The sequence below is a fragment of the Lolium rigidum genome, chromosome 3, assembly GCF_022539505.1.
Source record: "Lolium rigidum isolate FL_2022 chromosome 3, APGP_CSIRO_Lrig_0.1, whole genome shotgun sequence".
NCBI classification, from domain to species: Eukaryota; Viridiplantae; Streptophyta; class Magnoliopsida; order Poales; family Poaceae; genus Lolium; species Lolium rigidum.
The window spans coordinates 51814897-51829817 of record NC_061510.1 but is presented as its reverse complement, the minus strand read 5'-3'; the positions used below and the strand labels follow the sequence as shown (position 1 = coordinate 51829817).

General features: G+C 43.8%; 1 long non-coding RNA gene across 1 annotated transcript; it reads right to left on the bottom strand.

Moving 5' to 3' along the window:
* Positions 1-1456: 1456 nt before the first annotated feature.
* Positions 1457-2031, bottom strand: LOC124699384. The gene is made up of 3 exons (XR_007001375.1): positions 1876-2031; positions 1714-1784; positions 1457-1624 (listed from the first exon to the last, which is right to left on the bottom strand). It is a non-coding gene; the product is annotated as an uncharacterized LOC124699384 (long non-coding RNA).
* Between the last annotated feature and the right edge of the window lie 12890 nt (positions 2032-14921).

The following is a 14921-nucleotide window of genomic DNA, read 5'->3' as shown; positions in this document are numbered from 1 at the left end:
CTTACTACACAAGTTATTATGATTGAAACAACAGGTGTAAGTTGTCTATGGTCGAGTCATACAGCTCCAAGTCGTCCATAACCGCGGACACGGCTTATCGATAAGATTGTAACCCTGCAGGGGTGCCCAAATGTGCCCACACGCACGATCAACCCACTTGCGATAGGTGGATATCACGACTCTCACTCTCCTTCACCACAACAATGTTCAAGAAGCCACCTAACTAAGTTAACCCGTGTCGAAGTCCGGTCGTGCTCCGAATCGGACTTAGCTGTTTGCGTCTACGACTTTCAGATGGAAACAGTGCCCGCAGGGTGAATCCACCTTCAGCAATACGTACCGCGCCTACGAGCGTGCAAGAGCCAACGGGGTTACAAGGCACTCACGGCTTCCCCAAAAGTAACATCATATCATCTGACCACAAATAAACATGCTTGCATGCCCGAGAGAAACAAAACAAACATTCAAACTAGTTGTGACCACTGGACAAAGCTGTAGATTCCGGCAGTGGTCGATGGGATACCCGGTAAGCATACCCACGTGTGGTTAGAGCGCTCAGTCTCGGAACAGATAACAGGAACTCGGGTCCTAAGTTATTTAGGAAACACAAGTGAGCCGTCACAAAACGATCGGTGACCCACCGATGCCTCCGCTAAACAAATGTCAACAACTAAAGTAACCATGATTTTTCCCAACATATAACCCGATAAGATAACAATAACGGTAACGAGATAAAACAGCACTAGCATGCACTACGACTCGCAAGGCAGACCCAAAACCAAACAATAGCCATAGGAGGTGGTGGTGGCAATATGGGCTGCTTGAGGTAACAAGTGGAAGGGACACGTGACAAGAACGCAACTTAAGGATAGCATGAGGGAGAAGGCAAAATAAAATAGGTGAGCGACTCCTGCGAGGACAGGGAGTATAGGGAAATGCTTGCTCGTTAAAGCTTGCCGAGGAACATCCGAAGGACTTGGCGTATCTCACAACACCACTTCGGGATCCTATCCGTGAAGAAGCAAATGCTACAACAAGCAACGAATGCACATCTTACTACTACGGCAAAATAATCGGCATGATGTTGATATGATATGCATGGCATGGCAACATGATGCGGCGATGCAACTTATCCATATTAAGCGGAATCGGAATTCCGACACACAATTATTAGTTTCGAGTTATTTGTCTACCCCGCATATTAAAGGTTGATTAGCATGGCAAACATGGCAGGGGTGAGTTACATCAAAGTTAAATGGAACCGGGACAACATTTATATAATATCCCACATATTCCATATGTTACATATTAGGTGGTAATGCAAACTAGCACAAAATTATATGATGCATGATGCAACAGCAAGAATGGATGGCATATTCATGATCCTCGTGTTTTTCTGATCAAAAATATTTTATTTTGAGTTACGGTTTGCAAGATATGATTTATGCAAGATTATAACATTTTCTGGATATTTCAGAAAAATAAAACAGGCAGGGGGGGCGAATTTGCTGGACCTGCATGGTCCTGGGCTGGATCTCGTCTGCTGCTGGGGTAGGATAGCAGGCTGCTGCTCGTGGGCGACATCTACACCTGGAGAGAAATGGGCCAAGGCCCAGCACTGGATCTGAGAACGAAAATGAAAAGGTTGGGCTTAAATTTGCCAACGCTAGGAATTGATCTCAGGATCTCCTGATACACATCAAAGGAACGAACCAGAAGAGCTAGCTGATGTTGTTGACTTGGATGATCTCACGCATAAGCTGAAACATCTCTGAACTCGAGATCTGGACAAAACAAAGGCCAAGAGGATGGATTTAATTCGCACGGTGGGAATTCGAACCAAGGATCTCATGGGAAAAGGAGAAAGGACCGAACCAGTCGGGCTGATGCGTGGGTGGTGTCCAGAGATGGGCACCCAGCAACCTGAAGCAGACTCACGGAGCACGAGGATGAAAACCATGGCGGAGGAGCTCTGGTCTTTCATGGATCCGGCGACTCGGAGCGAATCGGGACGAGGCGGTTGGTGTCGGAGATGCGGCTGAACATGAGGAAGCCGGTGGTGTACTCGGTTTGGCCGGAGGAGGACGAGGGCGGCCGGAATCGACGCCGGAGCATGGCGGCCATGGAGGAGAAACGGCGACCTTGCGCTCGATTTACGGGGTATTGACTCGATTCCTTGCTCCAAGACGTAGAGCTCGACGAGGCGGATCTCCTTGTGTCTTCGGTTCGTCGAGGGGCGGCCGGTAGCGGCGGCGCCATGGCGAGGTGGAGGCGGTGCTGTGGGGTTAGTTCACAGAGAGGAGAAAAGAAGAGGAACCACGGAGTGGCGGCGCGGAGGGAGGAAGGGGAGGGACGCTAGGTTTCTCCCAGGGCTCGGAGAGGGGTTAAAAGGGAGGAGGAAGTGGTTGAGGTGGGGCGCTTGGTGGAGGGGAGACCACAGACTCCACCCACACCATTATCGTGAAGGAGAAGACGACAAGTGAGGGGAAGACCTTTCTCCTCGAAGGGGTACGGGCCGAGAGATGGCTGGGCCAAGGAGAGGCAGATGGGCCGCCGGGTGAAAAGGCCAGAAGAGAGAGGAGAGAAAAGGGGCCTGGCAAGATAGGGGTTGGGTTTTTTTCTTTTTCTTTAAATAAACCATTTGAAAATAAATTCAATTCTGGTTTGAATATTGAGGAAAGAGGGTGAGATTCAAAAACTGGTTTACAAAATATTTAATTTATTTGTAACCAAAACAAAACATATTATATTTCCAAACCTTAATTGTTTTGAAAAAGCTTAATTGTAAAATAGGGAGTAAGAGAGGGGTTAGGGTTTATAAAATAATTTTATTTAGTGAAAACATGGATGATATGACGCATGATGAAATGCTGATGCACAAAAAGAAAAGAACAAACAAAATCTATTAGGGGGTCCTACCCGGGGCCGTTACAAAGCTGGAGTTTGAAGTCATCGACTGGCCATCGCAATATCATGCCCTCTTGGGACGACCCGCATATGCTAGGTTTATGCATGTGCCGCACTACAGATATTTTTTATGGAGGATCCCCGGACCTAAGGGCCCAATAACAGTCAAATGAAGTTTTGCCCTGGCAGATAAGTGTGACAAGGACTTTCACAAGCTTTCCGAAACATTCGGAATGCAAGCTGAATACGAGGCATCTAAGCTGACCACCAACTACAACATGTTGCCAGACGGAGGTAGATCTTTGCAGGAACAAGCTTTCGACGCCTCCAAGGATTTCAAGGAAGTGCAGATCCACCTGACAAATCCTAAAAAGACAATATCCATCGCGACTAACTTGGATAGCGCATAGGAAAGCGCGCTCTTCGAGTTCCTTCGTGAGGGCTGGGAAATCTTCGCATGGTGCCTAGCTGACATGCAGGAGTACCCCGGGAACTTGCCGAGCACCCTCTTATTTTAGATCCAAGAGCCAGACCAATTCGACAACCTTTGCAGCGTTTCTCCGAGCCAAACCGCAAAGTTATGTTATCTGAGATCTGTCGACTCAAAGAAGCTGGTTTCATTAAAGAACTACACACTAAGGCCACGTGGGTCGCTAACCCAGTGCTGGTCCCGAAGAAAAACACTGAATTCCTTCGCATGTGCGTCGATTTCACGTGTCTCAACAAACATTGTCCAAAGGATCACTTCCCCCTCCCGAGGATCGATCAAATTATCGACTCAACGGCAGGTTGCAGACGTCTTTCCTTCCTAGACGCGTATTCTGGTTACAGTCAGATCCGCCTAAAAGAAGAGGATGAAGTCAAAACAGCTTTCATAACCCCTTATGGTGTATTCTGCTACAGAACAATGCCGTTCGGGTTAAAAACCGCAGGAGCCACTGATGACCCACAAGTATAGGGGGTGTATCGTAGTATCTTCGATAAGTAAGAATGTCGATCCCAACGAGGAGCAGAAGGTGTTGACAAGCAGTTTCGATGAAGGATTCACTGTAAATGCTCACGGACAAGTATTCGGGGGGTTTTGATGTAACAGATGAATAAAGTACGAGTAAGTAAAGTGCGAGAGTAATAATTGCAGCGAGTGGCCCAATCCTTTTTAGCACAAAGGACAAGCCGGTTTGTTTACTTATAATGACCAAACGTTCTTGAGGATACACGGGATTTTAGTCTAGTGCTTTCGCTACATACGGCTAATTAATCTTCATTGTTTTGATAAGTGTTGTGTGGGTGAACCTATGCTAATGTACCGCCCTTCCTAGGACTAATACATACTTGTGATTATACCCCTTGCAAGCATCCGCAACTACAAGAAAGTAATTAAGATAAATCTAACCACAGCCTTAAACTCTGAGATCCTGCTATCCCTCCTGCATCGATATACCAACGGGGGCTCAGGTTTCTGTCATTCCGGCAACCCCGCAATTGGCAAACGAGTACAAGACGCATTACCCTAGGCCCATAAAGGTGAAGTGTTGTGTAGTCGACGTTCACACGACACCACTAGAAGAATAACACCACAACTTAAATATCATAACATTGAATATTACTCAACCATAATTCACTACTAACATTTAGACTTCACCCATGTCCTCAAGAACTAAACGAACTACTCACGAGACATCATATGGAACATGATTAGAGGTGATATGATGATGAATAACAATCGAACATAAACCTTGGTTCAACGGTTTCACTCAATAGCATCAATAACAAGTAGAAATCAACACCGGGAGAGTTTCCCCTATCAAACAATCAAGATCAAACCCAAATTGTTACAGCGGTGACGAGGTGCAGCGGTGGAGATGGCGGTGATGATGATGAAGATGATGATGATGGTGATGGAGATGATGTCCAGCTCGATGACTGTGACGATGGCTGATGACCCACAAGTATAGGGGATCGCAACAGTCTTCGAGGGAAGTATTACCCAATTTATTGATTCGACACAAGGGGAGACAAAGAATACTTGAAAGCCTTAACAGCGGAGTTGTCAATTCAGCTGCACACTGGAAACGAGACTTGCTCGCAAGAGTTTATCGGTAGTAACAGTTTTATAGCGATAGCAGTAGTGAAATAACGGCGGCAGAGTAACAAAGACGGCGAGTAGTGATTATAGTAAACGAGCGGGATTAAAATACGCGAGGCACGGGGACGGATAACGGGCGTTGCATGGATGAGAGAAACTCATGTAACAATCATAGCGAGGGCATTTGCGGATAATAATAAAACGGTATCCAAGTACTAATCAATCAATAGGCATGTGTTCCAATTATAGTCGTACGTGCTCGCAATGAGAAACTTGCACAACATCTTTTGTCCTACCAGCCGGTGGCGGCCAGGGCCTCTAGGGAAACTATCTGGATATTAAGGTACTCCTTTTAATAGAGTACCGGAGCAAAGCATTAACACTCCGTGAACACATGTGATCCTCACATCACTACCATCCCCTCCGGTTGTCCCAATTTCTGTCACTTCGGGGCCATTGGTTCCGGACGACAACATGTGTATACAACTTGCGGGTAAGATCATAAACAACGAATATCTTCATGAATCAATAACATGTTCAGATCTGAGATCATGGCACTCGGGCCCTAGTGACAAGCATTAAGCATAACAAGTTGCAACAATATCATAAAAGTAACATCTACGGACACTAGGCACTATGCCCTAACAATCTTATGCTATTACATGACCAATCTCATCCAATCCCTACCATCCCCTTCGGCCTACAGCGGGGGAATTACTCACACATGGATGGGGGAAACATTGCTAGTTGATGGAGAGGCGTTGGCGGTGATGGCGGTGATGATCTCCTCCAATTCCCCGTCCCGGCGGAGTGCCAGAACGGAGACTTCTGGCTCCCGCGATGGAGTTTCGCGATGTGGCGGCGTTACGGAGGGTTTACGGCGACTTCGACTTCTCTCCGTGCGTTTTCGGGTCGAGGCGAATAAGTAGTCCGAAGGGGGCGTCGGAGGCCGACCGAGGGGGCCACACTACATGGCCGCGCGGGCCCCCACGGGCCGCGCCGCCATGTAGTGTGGGGCCCTCGGGCCTCCACTTCAATTGCCCTTACGGCTCCGTCATTATTACGGGAAAATAGGCCCTTTCGTCAAAATCCCGAGGTTTTTCCTGAAAGTTGGATTTACGCACAAAAACGAGACACCGAACGGTTCTGCTGAAAACGGCGTTAGTCCATGTTAGTTGCATCCAAAATACACAAATTAGAGGCAAAACAATAGCAAAAGTGTTCGGGAAAGTAGATACGTTTTGGACGTATCAACTCCCCCAAGCTTAGCTTATTGCTTGTCCTCAAGCAATTCGGTTAACAACCGAGCGATAAAAGAACTTTCACGAACACATTTGCTCATATGATGTATATATTCTCATGATATGGCTAATACTTGAGCGGTTCATAATGAGGTACATGCAAATAAGATCATCTAACGGCTATGTCAATCATGAAGAGGTACCAACAATTAATAATAAGCATCATGAATCATGTATATAAGCGAGGATTGCAATGTTCATAAGAAAGTATGATAAAGTGGTATCTCGCTTGCTCGTATTTGATTGGCAAAACATAAATGCCCGGGCACCTTTGAAGTTCATAGAAAGACTAGAAGTAGTGATTGTCAAAGATAAAAGCATCAAAGTTATACCACAATCAATCATATTTTGAGACAAGCATATTATACTAAGAATGACGAGTTGTGCTCTCAAGAAAGTGCTCAAAGAAAGGATGGAGACACAACATAAAAGTAAAAGATTGACCCTTCGCAGAGGGAAGCAGGGATTAACATGCGCTAGAGCTTTTCATTTGTAAATCAGGAGTAAAATTATTTTGAGAGGTGTTTGTTGTTGTCAACGAATGGTAATGGGTTCACCAACTACCTCACCAACCGGACTTTCAAGAGCGGCTCCCATGAATTTACTTGCATGTTTATGTGGCACTCCTTCCAACCTTTCTTACACAAACCATGGCTAACCGAATCCTCGGGTGCCCGCCAACAATCACATACCATGAAGGAGTGCCTTTTTTTACTTTAGTTTTATTGTGATGATGACACTCCCCCCAACCTTTGCTTACACAAGCCATGGCTAACCGAATCCTTCGGGTGCCGTCCAACAATCACAAACCATGGAGGAGTGTCTATTTAAGTTAATTAATTCGGGACTCAGGAATCCCATTGCCGACTCTTTTTGCAAAATTATTGGATAAGCGGATGTGCCACTATTCCATATGAGAGTCCAGTCAAAAGTAAATGACAAGGTTGAAAGCTAAACACCACATACTTCCTCATGAGCTATGAAACATTAACACAAATTGAGAAGCATTTTGAAGGTTTTAAAGGTAGCGCATGAGAATTTACTTGGAATGGTTTGAAATGCCATGCATAGGTATTTATGGTGGACACTCCGGAATAACTTGGTTTTCATGTGTTTGGAGGCACGAGCAGCGTTCCCGCTCGGTACAAGTGAAGGCTAGCAAAAGACTAGGGAGCGACAAATCAAGAGAGCGATAGCTTGTCATAATCATGCTTGCGGCAAAATAAATTAAGCGAGGCATAAAAGTGATACAAGAACTCTGAAGCAATGTAAATCATTGAGGCTTAATTGACTCTTGTTCAGTCATATGCATGCGTGAGCATGTGCCGAGTCGATATAAATGAATTATTCAGAGGAGGATACCACAATGCCATACTTACTTATGAATAAAACAATGCAAGCAAACATCCACGACATGCTACTCATATTAATAGATTGGAGCTAATCATGAGAGATCATGAACTATTAGACTTTATTAAATGACATATACCTCACATGAACCAACTAAGCATGCTCACATGGATGAGTATATGTACAAAAATGAAAACAAATAGAGTTCATACCAGCCTCTCACCACAATCAGATTGTCGTAGATCGTCATTATTGCCTTTCACTTGTGTAGCTTGGATAATATGAAATGAAAACCACGTTCCAGCCACCGAAGACCATTGAACTCATGATGAACTTTACAAACCAAAGAAGAACAGCAAATATTTTTGGTGTTTTCGAATTTGAGAATAAGAACAAAAGGAAACAAGCAAACAAGGCAAAATCTTTTTGGGTTTTCTTATGGCAAACTAGCAATAGCAAATAAAGTGAAACAAATGCAAGAAACCAAGATAAGCAAATGGTGAAGAGAAACAACAGAAATATTTTTGGTCTTTTTGTGTTTTGGGAAAGAAACAAAGTGGAAACAAGAAATAGCAAACTAAAAGAAACACAGAAAAACGAGATGGCAGAAATCTGCCAAATCCTGACAGCAGTACAGAAATCGATTTTTACAAAAATCTTACGTTGCTCAGTTCAAAAAGTGTTCAACTAATGAAAGTTAGATAACAACCTGGGGAACATGCACAAAAATTTGCAACTCAAAATACTGTTCTGGCTGGGCGCACGAATTTTTACGGTAACAGCCCAGAATCTGTTTTCAGGCAGCACTTCCCCAAATATCATCTTCCTCTCATTAGAAAACCACTCAAAGAGACTAAACAAGTATATACAAGTATCCAGCAATCATAATATGCAAAGAATGAGTGATGCCGGTATACCTCCCCCAAGCTTAGGCTTTTGGCCTAAGTGGAGTTCAATCCCATCGATCCCATGAAGTAGTATCTCCGTAATATGAAGATGGGTCGTATTCCGGGTATGTGCTAGAAGAAGCACCCGGATATGTGACGGTGTGGTCGTAGGAGGTCCCGACGTCCTCGGAGTCATGTTGCTGGTGGAACTCTTGTATCTTCATATGTTCATCCACCTCCTCCTTAGTGCACGACCATGATTGCCTGTCAATACTTAGCAAACCTGGTTGGGGAAGAGGAATTTCTTTCTCATCCCCGTCAGAAAACAACATTCTATAAACCATATTATCTAAAGTAGAATCAGTAGTCACAAAATGATGACTCTTCATAGCAACAATATCAAGTCTCCTAGGGGCCAATGGCACATCATTAGGATCAATAGGAAGATTTAGATATGTTAAAACACGCGATGCAATAGTTCCTCCAAAAATAGGCCCCCTGGTAGACGAGGCGGCGAGCAATAAGAGCACCAAGGTGATAGGATGTTTGACCAGTAAGTGCAATATTCAGGAAAGCAAGATGGTAGCTAGAGATATTACTAGTGTTCTCCCTACCAAGAATGCTAGTAGCAATGTAGTATGCAAAATACTTGATGGCGGGGAGTTGAATGTTCCTTATCTTGCCCCGGCTGAATGGTGCGACAATCATCATCGGTAATCCCTCGATAGAGCTCCAACAAGTCCCGAGGGTTGTCATCAATCCTACTTGCTGTACTGCGAGGGACAATATCCAAAGCAAGACAAAAATCCTTCAAGCTGCATAGTAACGGGATTACCATAAATCCTGAATGCAACCGTTGGCTCATATTGTTTGTTGTTGAACTGGAAACTCTCGACGAAAATTTTTGTGAGCATATAGTACTGCTCCCTTTCATCTCCCATATAGGTAGTTAACCCTGCCCTGTTGACAAGGGTTAAGAAATCCTCCAATATTCCTGCATTCCTTAGAAAATCATAGCATGGAAAAGTAGAAGCATTAGGAGGCCCGTTGTCCTCTTCGGGCACGAAGCTAGGCGCGAGGATGTCCTCGTTGTACGACCGCCTAATTTGGGTGGAGGACCTAGAAGGCCTCCCGGTGCTGGTTGTTCCCTTCTTGAACAATTCTCCAAATTTGAACTTCTTCATTTTCTGAAATTTTCAACAAACAATATAAAACTCGATTTGGTGACATATAATTGAGGGAAACTACCATAGGAACTTGCTAGAGTACTAATCATGCATCAAAACTAATTTCTACCAATTAGAACAAGCATGCAAGCTCACTAAACATGTTACCTACAGCAGCAAAATATTCAAGATATACTCAACCAAACAAAATTCTACTTGGATGGGTGGAGGAGTCACATACCGAAGAGCAAATGTGCCAAATTTCGGACGAAATCTGGGCTGAGCAAAGAGATCGAGAAATCTGGAGTTCTTGAGCAAAAACGCGAGTGAGAGGAACTTGGTACGAGTTTTTCGGGAGAGAGAAGGTCTTCGGGAGAAAGAGATGACAAAGTGGGGCAAGGAGGGGCCCACACCACATGGTGGCGCGGCCACCTCCTTGGCCGCGCCGGCCTGTGGTTTGGCGCCCTCCGGTGCCCCACGAGTCATCCTCCGGTGCTCCCGAGTGCCTCGTCGAAAAATAGGACCAACGGTATAATTTTCGCGAATTTTTGAAAACTTTGAAAAATGCACATTTTCTGGGTATTAAGTTTATTATTACTGGCCAGGAAAATTTTTGAAATCTCAAATCCATTAAGAAACTTTGCAAATTAAAAGTGCTACAGCAACTAAAGCAGGTGAAGGAAGAAAGAGATGTTGTTTACCTCCTCTATGCATATAAAAGGTATTTGTTAACAAGGTTGATCAAGTCTTGCCACCAAATAAATTTTATATAGCATATGAAGAAATAAACCTCAAATCAATCATGTTACCTTGAATTGTATTGATATGGATCCAATCACAAGAGTTTGATATTCTTCTTTAGGCTCATATATAGGACAATCGATGGTTCCCACTTTGATAGTTCTCACATGAGAGATAGTATTAACGCCGCACGCTTTTTCAATCCTCTTGGGGAAATAGACGGTGTGTTCCTTATCATCAACATTGAAAGTAACCTTTCCTTTATTGCAATCAATAACAGCCCCTGCGGTGTTAAGAAAAGGTCTCCCAAGAATAATAGACATATTATCATCTTCATGCATTTCCAACACAACAAAATCGAGTTAATATCAAGCGGTTATTAGTAACTTGAACAGGAACATCCTCACATATACCAACGGGAATAGCAGTAGATTTATCAGCCATTTGCAAAGATATATCGAGTAGGTATCAACTTATCTAAGTAAAGTCTCTTGTATAGAGAAAAAGGCATAACACTAACACCGGCTCCCAAATCACATAGAGCAGTTTTAACATAATTATTCTTAATAGAACAAGGAATAGTAGGTATACCTAGGTCGCCCAACTTCTTTGGAACTTTGCCATTGAAAGAGTAATTAGCAAGCATAGTAGAAATTTCCTCATTGGGGATTTTCCTTTTGTTAGTAACAATATCTTTCATATACTTTGAATAAGGAGGCAATTTAATAGCATCGAGTCAAAGGAATTTGCAAGAATAAAGGTTTCATCCAATCACAAAATTTATTATAGTGTTCTTCTTCCTTTGATTTTAGTTTCTTAGCGAGGAAAAGGCATTGGCTTTTGCACCCAAGGTTCTCTTTCATTACCATGTTTCTCGGTAATAAAATCTTCTTTAGTATACTTTTTAGTTTTAGCATGCTTTTCGGGTTCTTTTTCAACCTCTTCTTTATCGGGAGTATCATTCTTATCATTATCTTCACTATTATCATGTTCATTACCACTTTCGGTTTCAGCATCGAAATAGAAATACTATTAGGATCATTAACGAGGTTCGAGAGGATTCTACAACATTTTTATGTTTCTTCTTCTTTTTCTTAGATGGAGCTCTAGGTTCAATGCGTTGAGAATCTTGTTCAATTCTTTTGGGATGCCCTTCGGGATATAGAGGATCCTGGGTAGAGACACCACCTCTAGTTGTTACTTCATAAGCATGTTTTTCTTTAGCATTATTTCCTAACAAGTCATTTTGCACTTTAGTGAGTTGATCAATTTGAGTTTGAATCATATGAAAATGTTTAACAAGCATCTTAACATCATTGGAGGTTCTCTCCACAATATCATGCAATTCACTAATAGCTTGAGAATTTTCCATTAGATGATTCTCTACTCTCATATTAAAATTTTCTTGCTTAACAATATAATTATCAAACTCATCTAAGCATTGCGCAGGAGGTTTTGAATACGGAATATCTTCTCTAGTAAAGCGTTGAAGGGAATTTACCTCAATCATGGATGAAGGGGGAATTATCTCACATATATCTTCTATAGGAGGTAGATTCTTCACATCTTCGGATTTAATACCTTTCTCCTTGAGAGACTTCTTGGCTTCCCTCATATCTTCATCATTCAATTTAATTAAACCCCTCTTCTTCACTATTGGCGTTGGAGTTGGTTCGAGCGTATTCCAATCATCATAATTCCGGCCTATTTTAGCCAATAATTCTTCGGCGTCGTACGGAGTTCTTTTCCTGAAAACACAACCAGACACAACTATCCGGGTATGCCCTAGACTCAATGGTTAGTCCACTATAAAATATATCAAGTAAATCATGCTTTTCTAAATCATGGTCGAGCGAGCTCTAATAAGAGAGCAAAATCTCGCCCAAGCCTCGGGCAATTTCTCTTCATCTCCTTGATCAAAATTATAAACTCTACGCAAAGCAGCATGTTGAGCACTAGCGAGGAAAGTATTTCCGAAAGAAAACGACAAGTAATTCTTTTGGACTTTTAATAGAACCAGGTGGCAAACTATTATACCAAGTTTTAGCGTCATCCTTTAATGAGGATGGAAAGATTTTAGCAACAAAGTAAGTACGCTTCTTAACATCATCGAGAAAACAAGCTACTCGAGTAGATAACTCTGTCATGTGTTCAACAGCACTTTCTTTTTCAGTACCACAGAAAGGTGTTTTCTCAACAATAGCTATATGAGATAGATCAAGAGAAAAATCATAATCTTTATCCCTAATGTTTATAGGAGATGTGGCAAATTTAGGATCAGGAGACAGTTTATATCTAACAGTATGTTACGCAAGCAACTTTTTAATTTTTCTTGCATCGGTAGTAGCATTGCATTTTTCAATAAAATCATCAAGTTCCACATAATCTTCATCAAGATCATTACTAGAGTATTCAAGTTCGGGTGAATTAACGAGGTGTAGTAACATCGGGAGTTTCGAGCATTTTCAATTTGTCTAGACCTAGCAATGGAAGCATCTAGAAAAGTTCCCAATGAACCACTATCATCAAGCACGGTAGAAATATTATCAATATTATGAGAGTTTTCGGATTCAGCGAAGTACCGGCATTTGAAGCATGTGGCGGTGAAACAATTTTATCAATCACGAGATGGTGAATCAAGAGCAGCGAGAGGTACTCAGAGTTGTACCTTTTCTTGTAGTGGATGGTAATATGGCGACCTTAGTATCGCGAGTTTTACCCATGATGGAGAATTTGCAGCGAACAATATTAATCCAAGTGAACTTCCAAATAAAGCTATGCTCCCCGGCAACGGCGCCGGAAAATAGTCTTGATGACCCACAAGTATAGGGGATCGCAACGAGTCTTCGAGGGAAGTATTACCCAATTTATTGATTCGACACAAGGGGAGACAAAGAATACTTGAAAGCCTTAACGACGGAGTTGTCAATTCAGCTGCACTGGAAACGGACTTGCTCGCAAGAGTTTATCGATAGTAACGAGTTTTATAGCGATAGCGATAGTGAAATAACGAGCGACGAGTAACAAAGACAACAGTAGTGATTATAGTAAACGAGCAGGATTAAAATACGTAGGCACGGGGACGGATAACGGGCGTTGCATGGATGAGAGAAACTCATGTAACAATCATAGCGAGGGCATTTGCAGATAATAATAAAACTGTATCCAAGTACTAATCAATCAATAGGCATGTGTTCCAATTATAGTCGTACGTGCTCGCAATGAGAAACTTGCACAACATCTTTTGTCCTACCAGCCGGTGGCAGCGGGCCTCTAGGGAAACTACTGGATATTAAGGTACTCCTTTTAATAGAGTACCGGAGCAAAGCATTAACACTCCGTGAACACATGTGATCCTCACATCACTACCATCCCCTCCGGTTGTCCCAATTTCCGTCACTTCGGGGCCATTGGTTCCGGACGAGCAACATGTGTATACAACTTGCGAGGTAAGATCATAAACAACGAATATCTTCATGAATCAATAACATGTTCAGATCTGAGATCATGGCACTCGGGCCCTAGTGACAAGCATTAAGCATAACAAGTTGCAACAATATCATAAAAGTAACATCTACGGACACTAGGCACTATGCCCTAACAATCTTATGCTATTACATGACCAATCTCATCCAATCCCTACCATCCCCTTCGGCCTACCAGCGGGGGAATTACTCACACATGGATGGGGGAAACATTGCTAGTTGATGGAGAGGCGTTGGCGGTGATGGCGGTGATGATCTCCTCCAATTCCCCGTCCCGGCGGAGTGCCAGAACGGAGACTTCTGGCTCCCGCGACGGAGTTTCGCGATGTGGCGGCATTCTGGAGGGTTTACGGCGACTTCGACTTCTCTCCGTGCGTTTTCGGGTCGAGGCGAATAAGTAGTCCGAAGGGGGCGTCGGAGGCCGACCGAGGGGCCACACTACATGGCCGCGCGGGCCCCCCGAGGCCGCGCCGCCATGTAGTGTGGGGCCCTCGGGCCTCCACTTCAATTGCCCTTCCGGCTCCGTCATTATTCCGGGAAAATAGGCCCTTTCGTCAAAATCCCGAGGTTTTTCCCGAAAGTTGGATTTCGCACAAAAACGAGACACCGAACGGTTCTGCTGAAAACAGCGTTAGTCCATGTTAGTTGCATCCAAAATACACAAATTAGAGGCAAAACAATAGCAAAAGTGTTCGGGAAAGTAGATACGTTTTGGACGTATCAATGGCGTCGATTTCCCCTTCGGGAGGGAATTTCCCCGGCAGATCTCAGCCTGCCGGAGAGCTCTTTTCTCTCTGGTGTTCTCCGCCCCGCAGAGGCGGCTGTGGCTCTTTGCGACGTACCCCTGGAGCTTAGGTTTTCGGGACGAAGGCGTACGCGCAGAAAAGGAGGCGAGAGGGGGCTGTGGGCCCCCTCCTCACGGGCGGCGCGGCCGGGCGGGGCCCGCGCCGGCCTGTGAGGGGGGCCATGGCGGCCCTCCTCGGCTCCCCTTCGGCTCC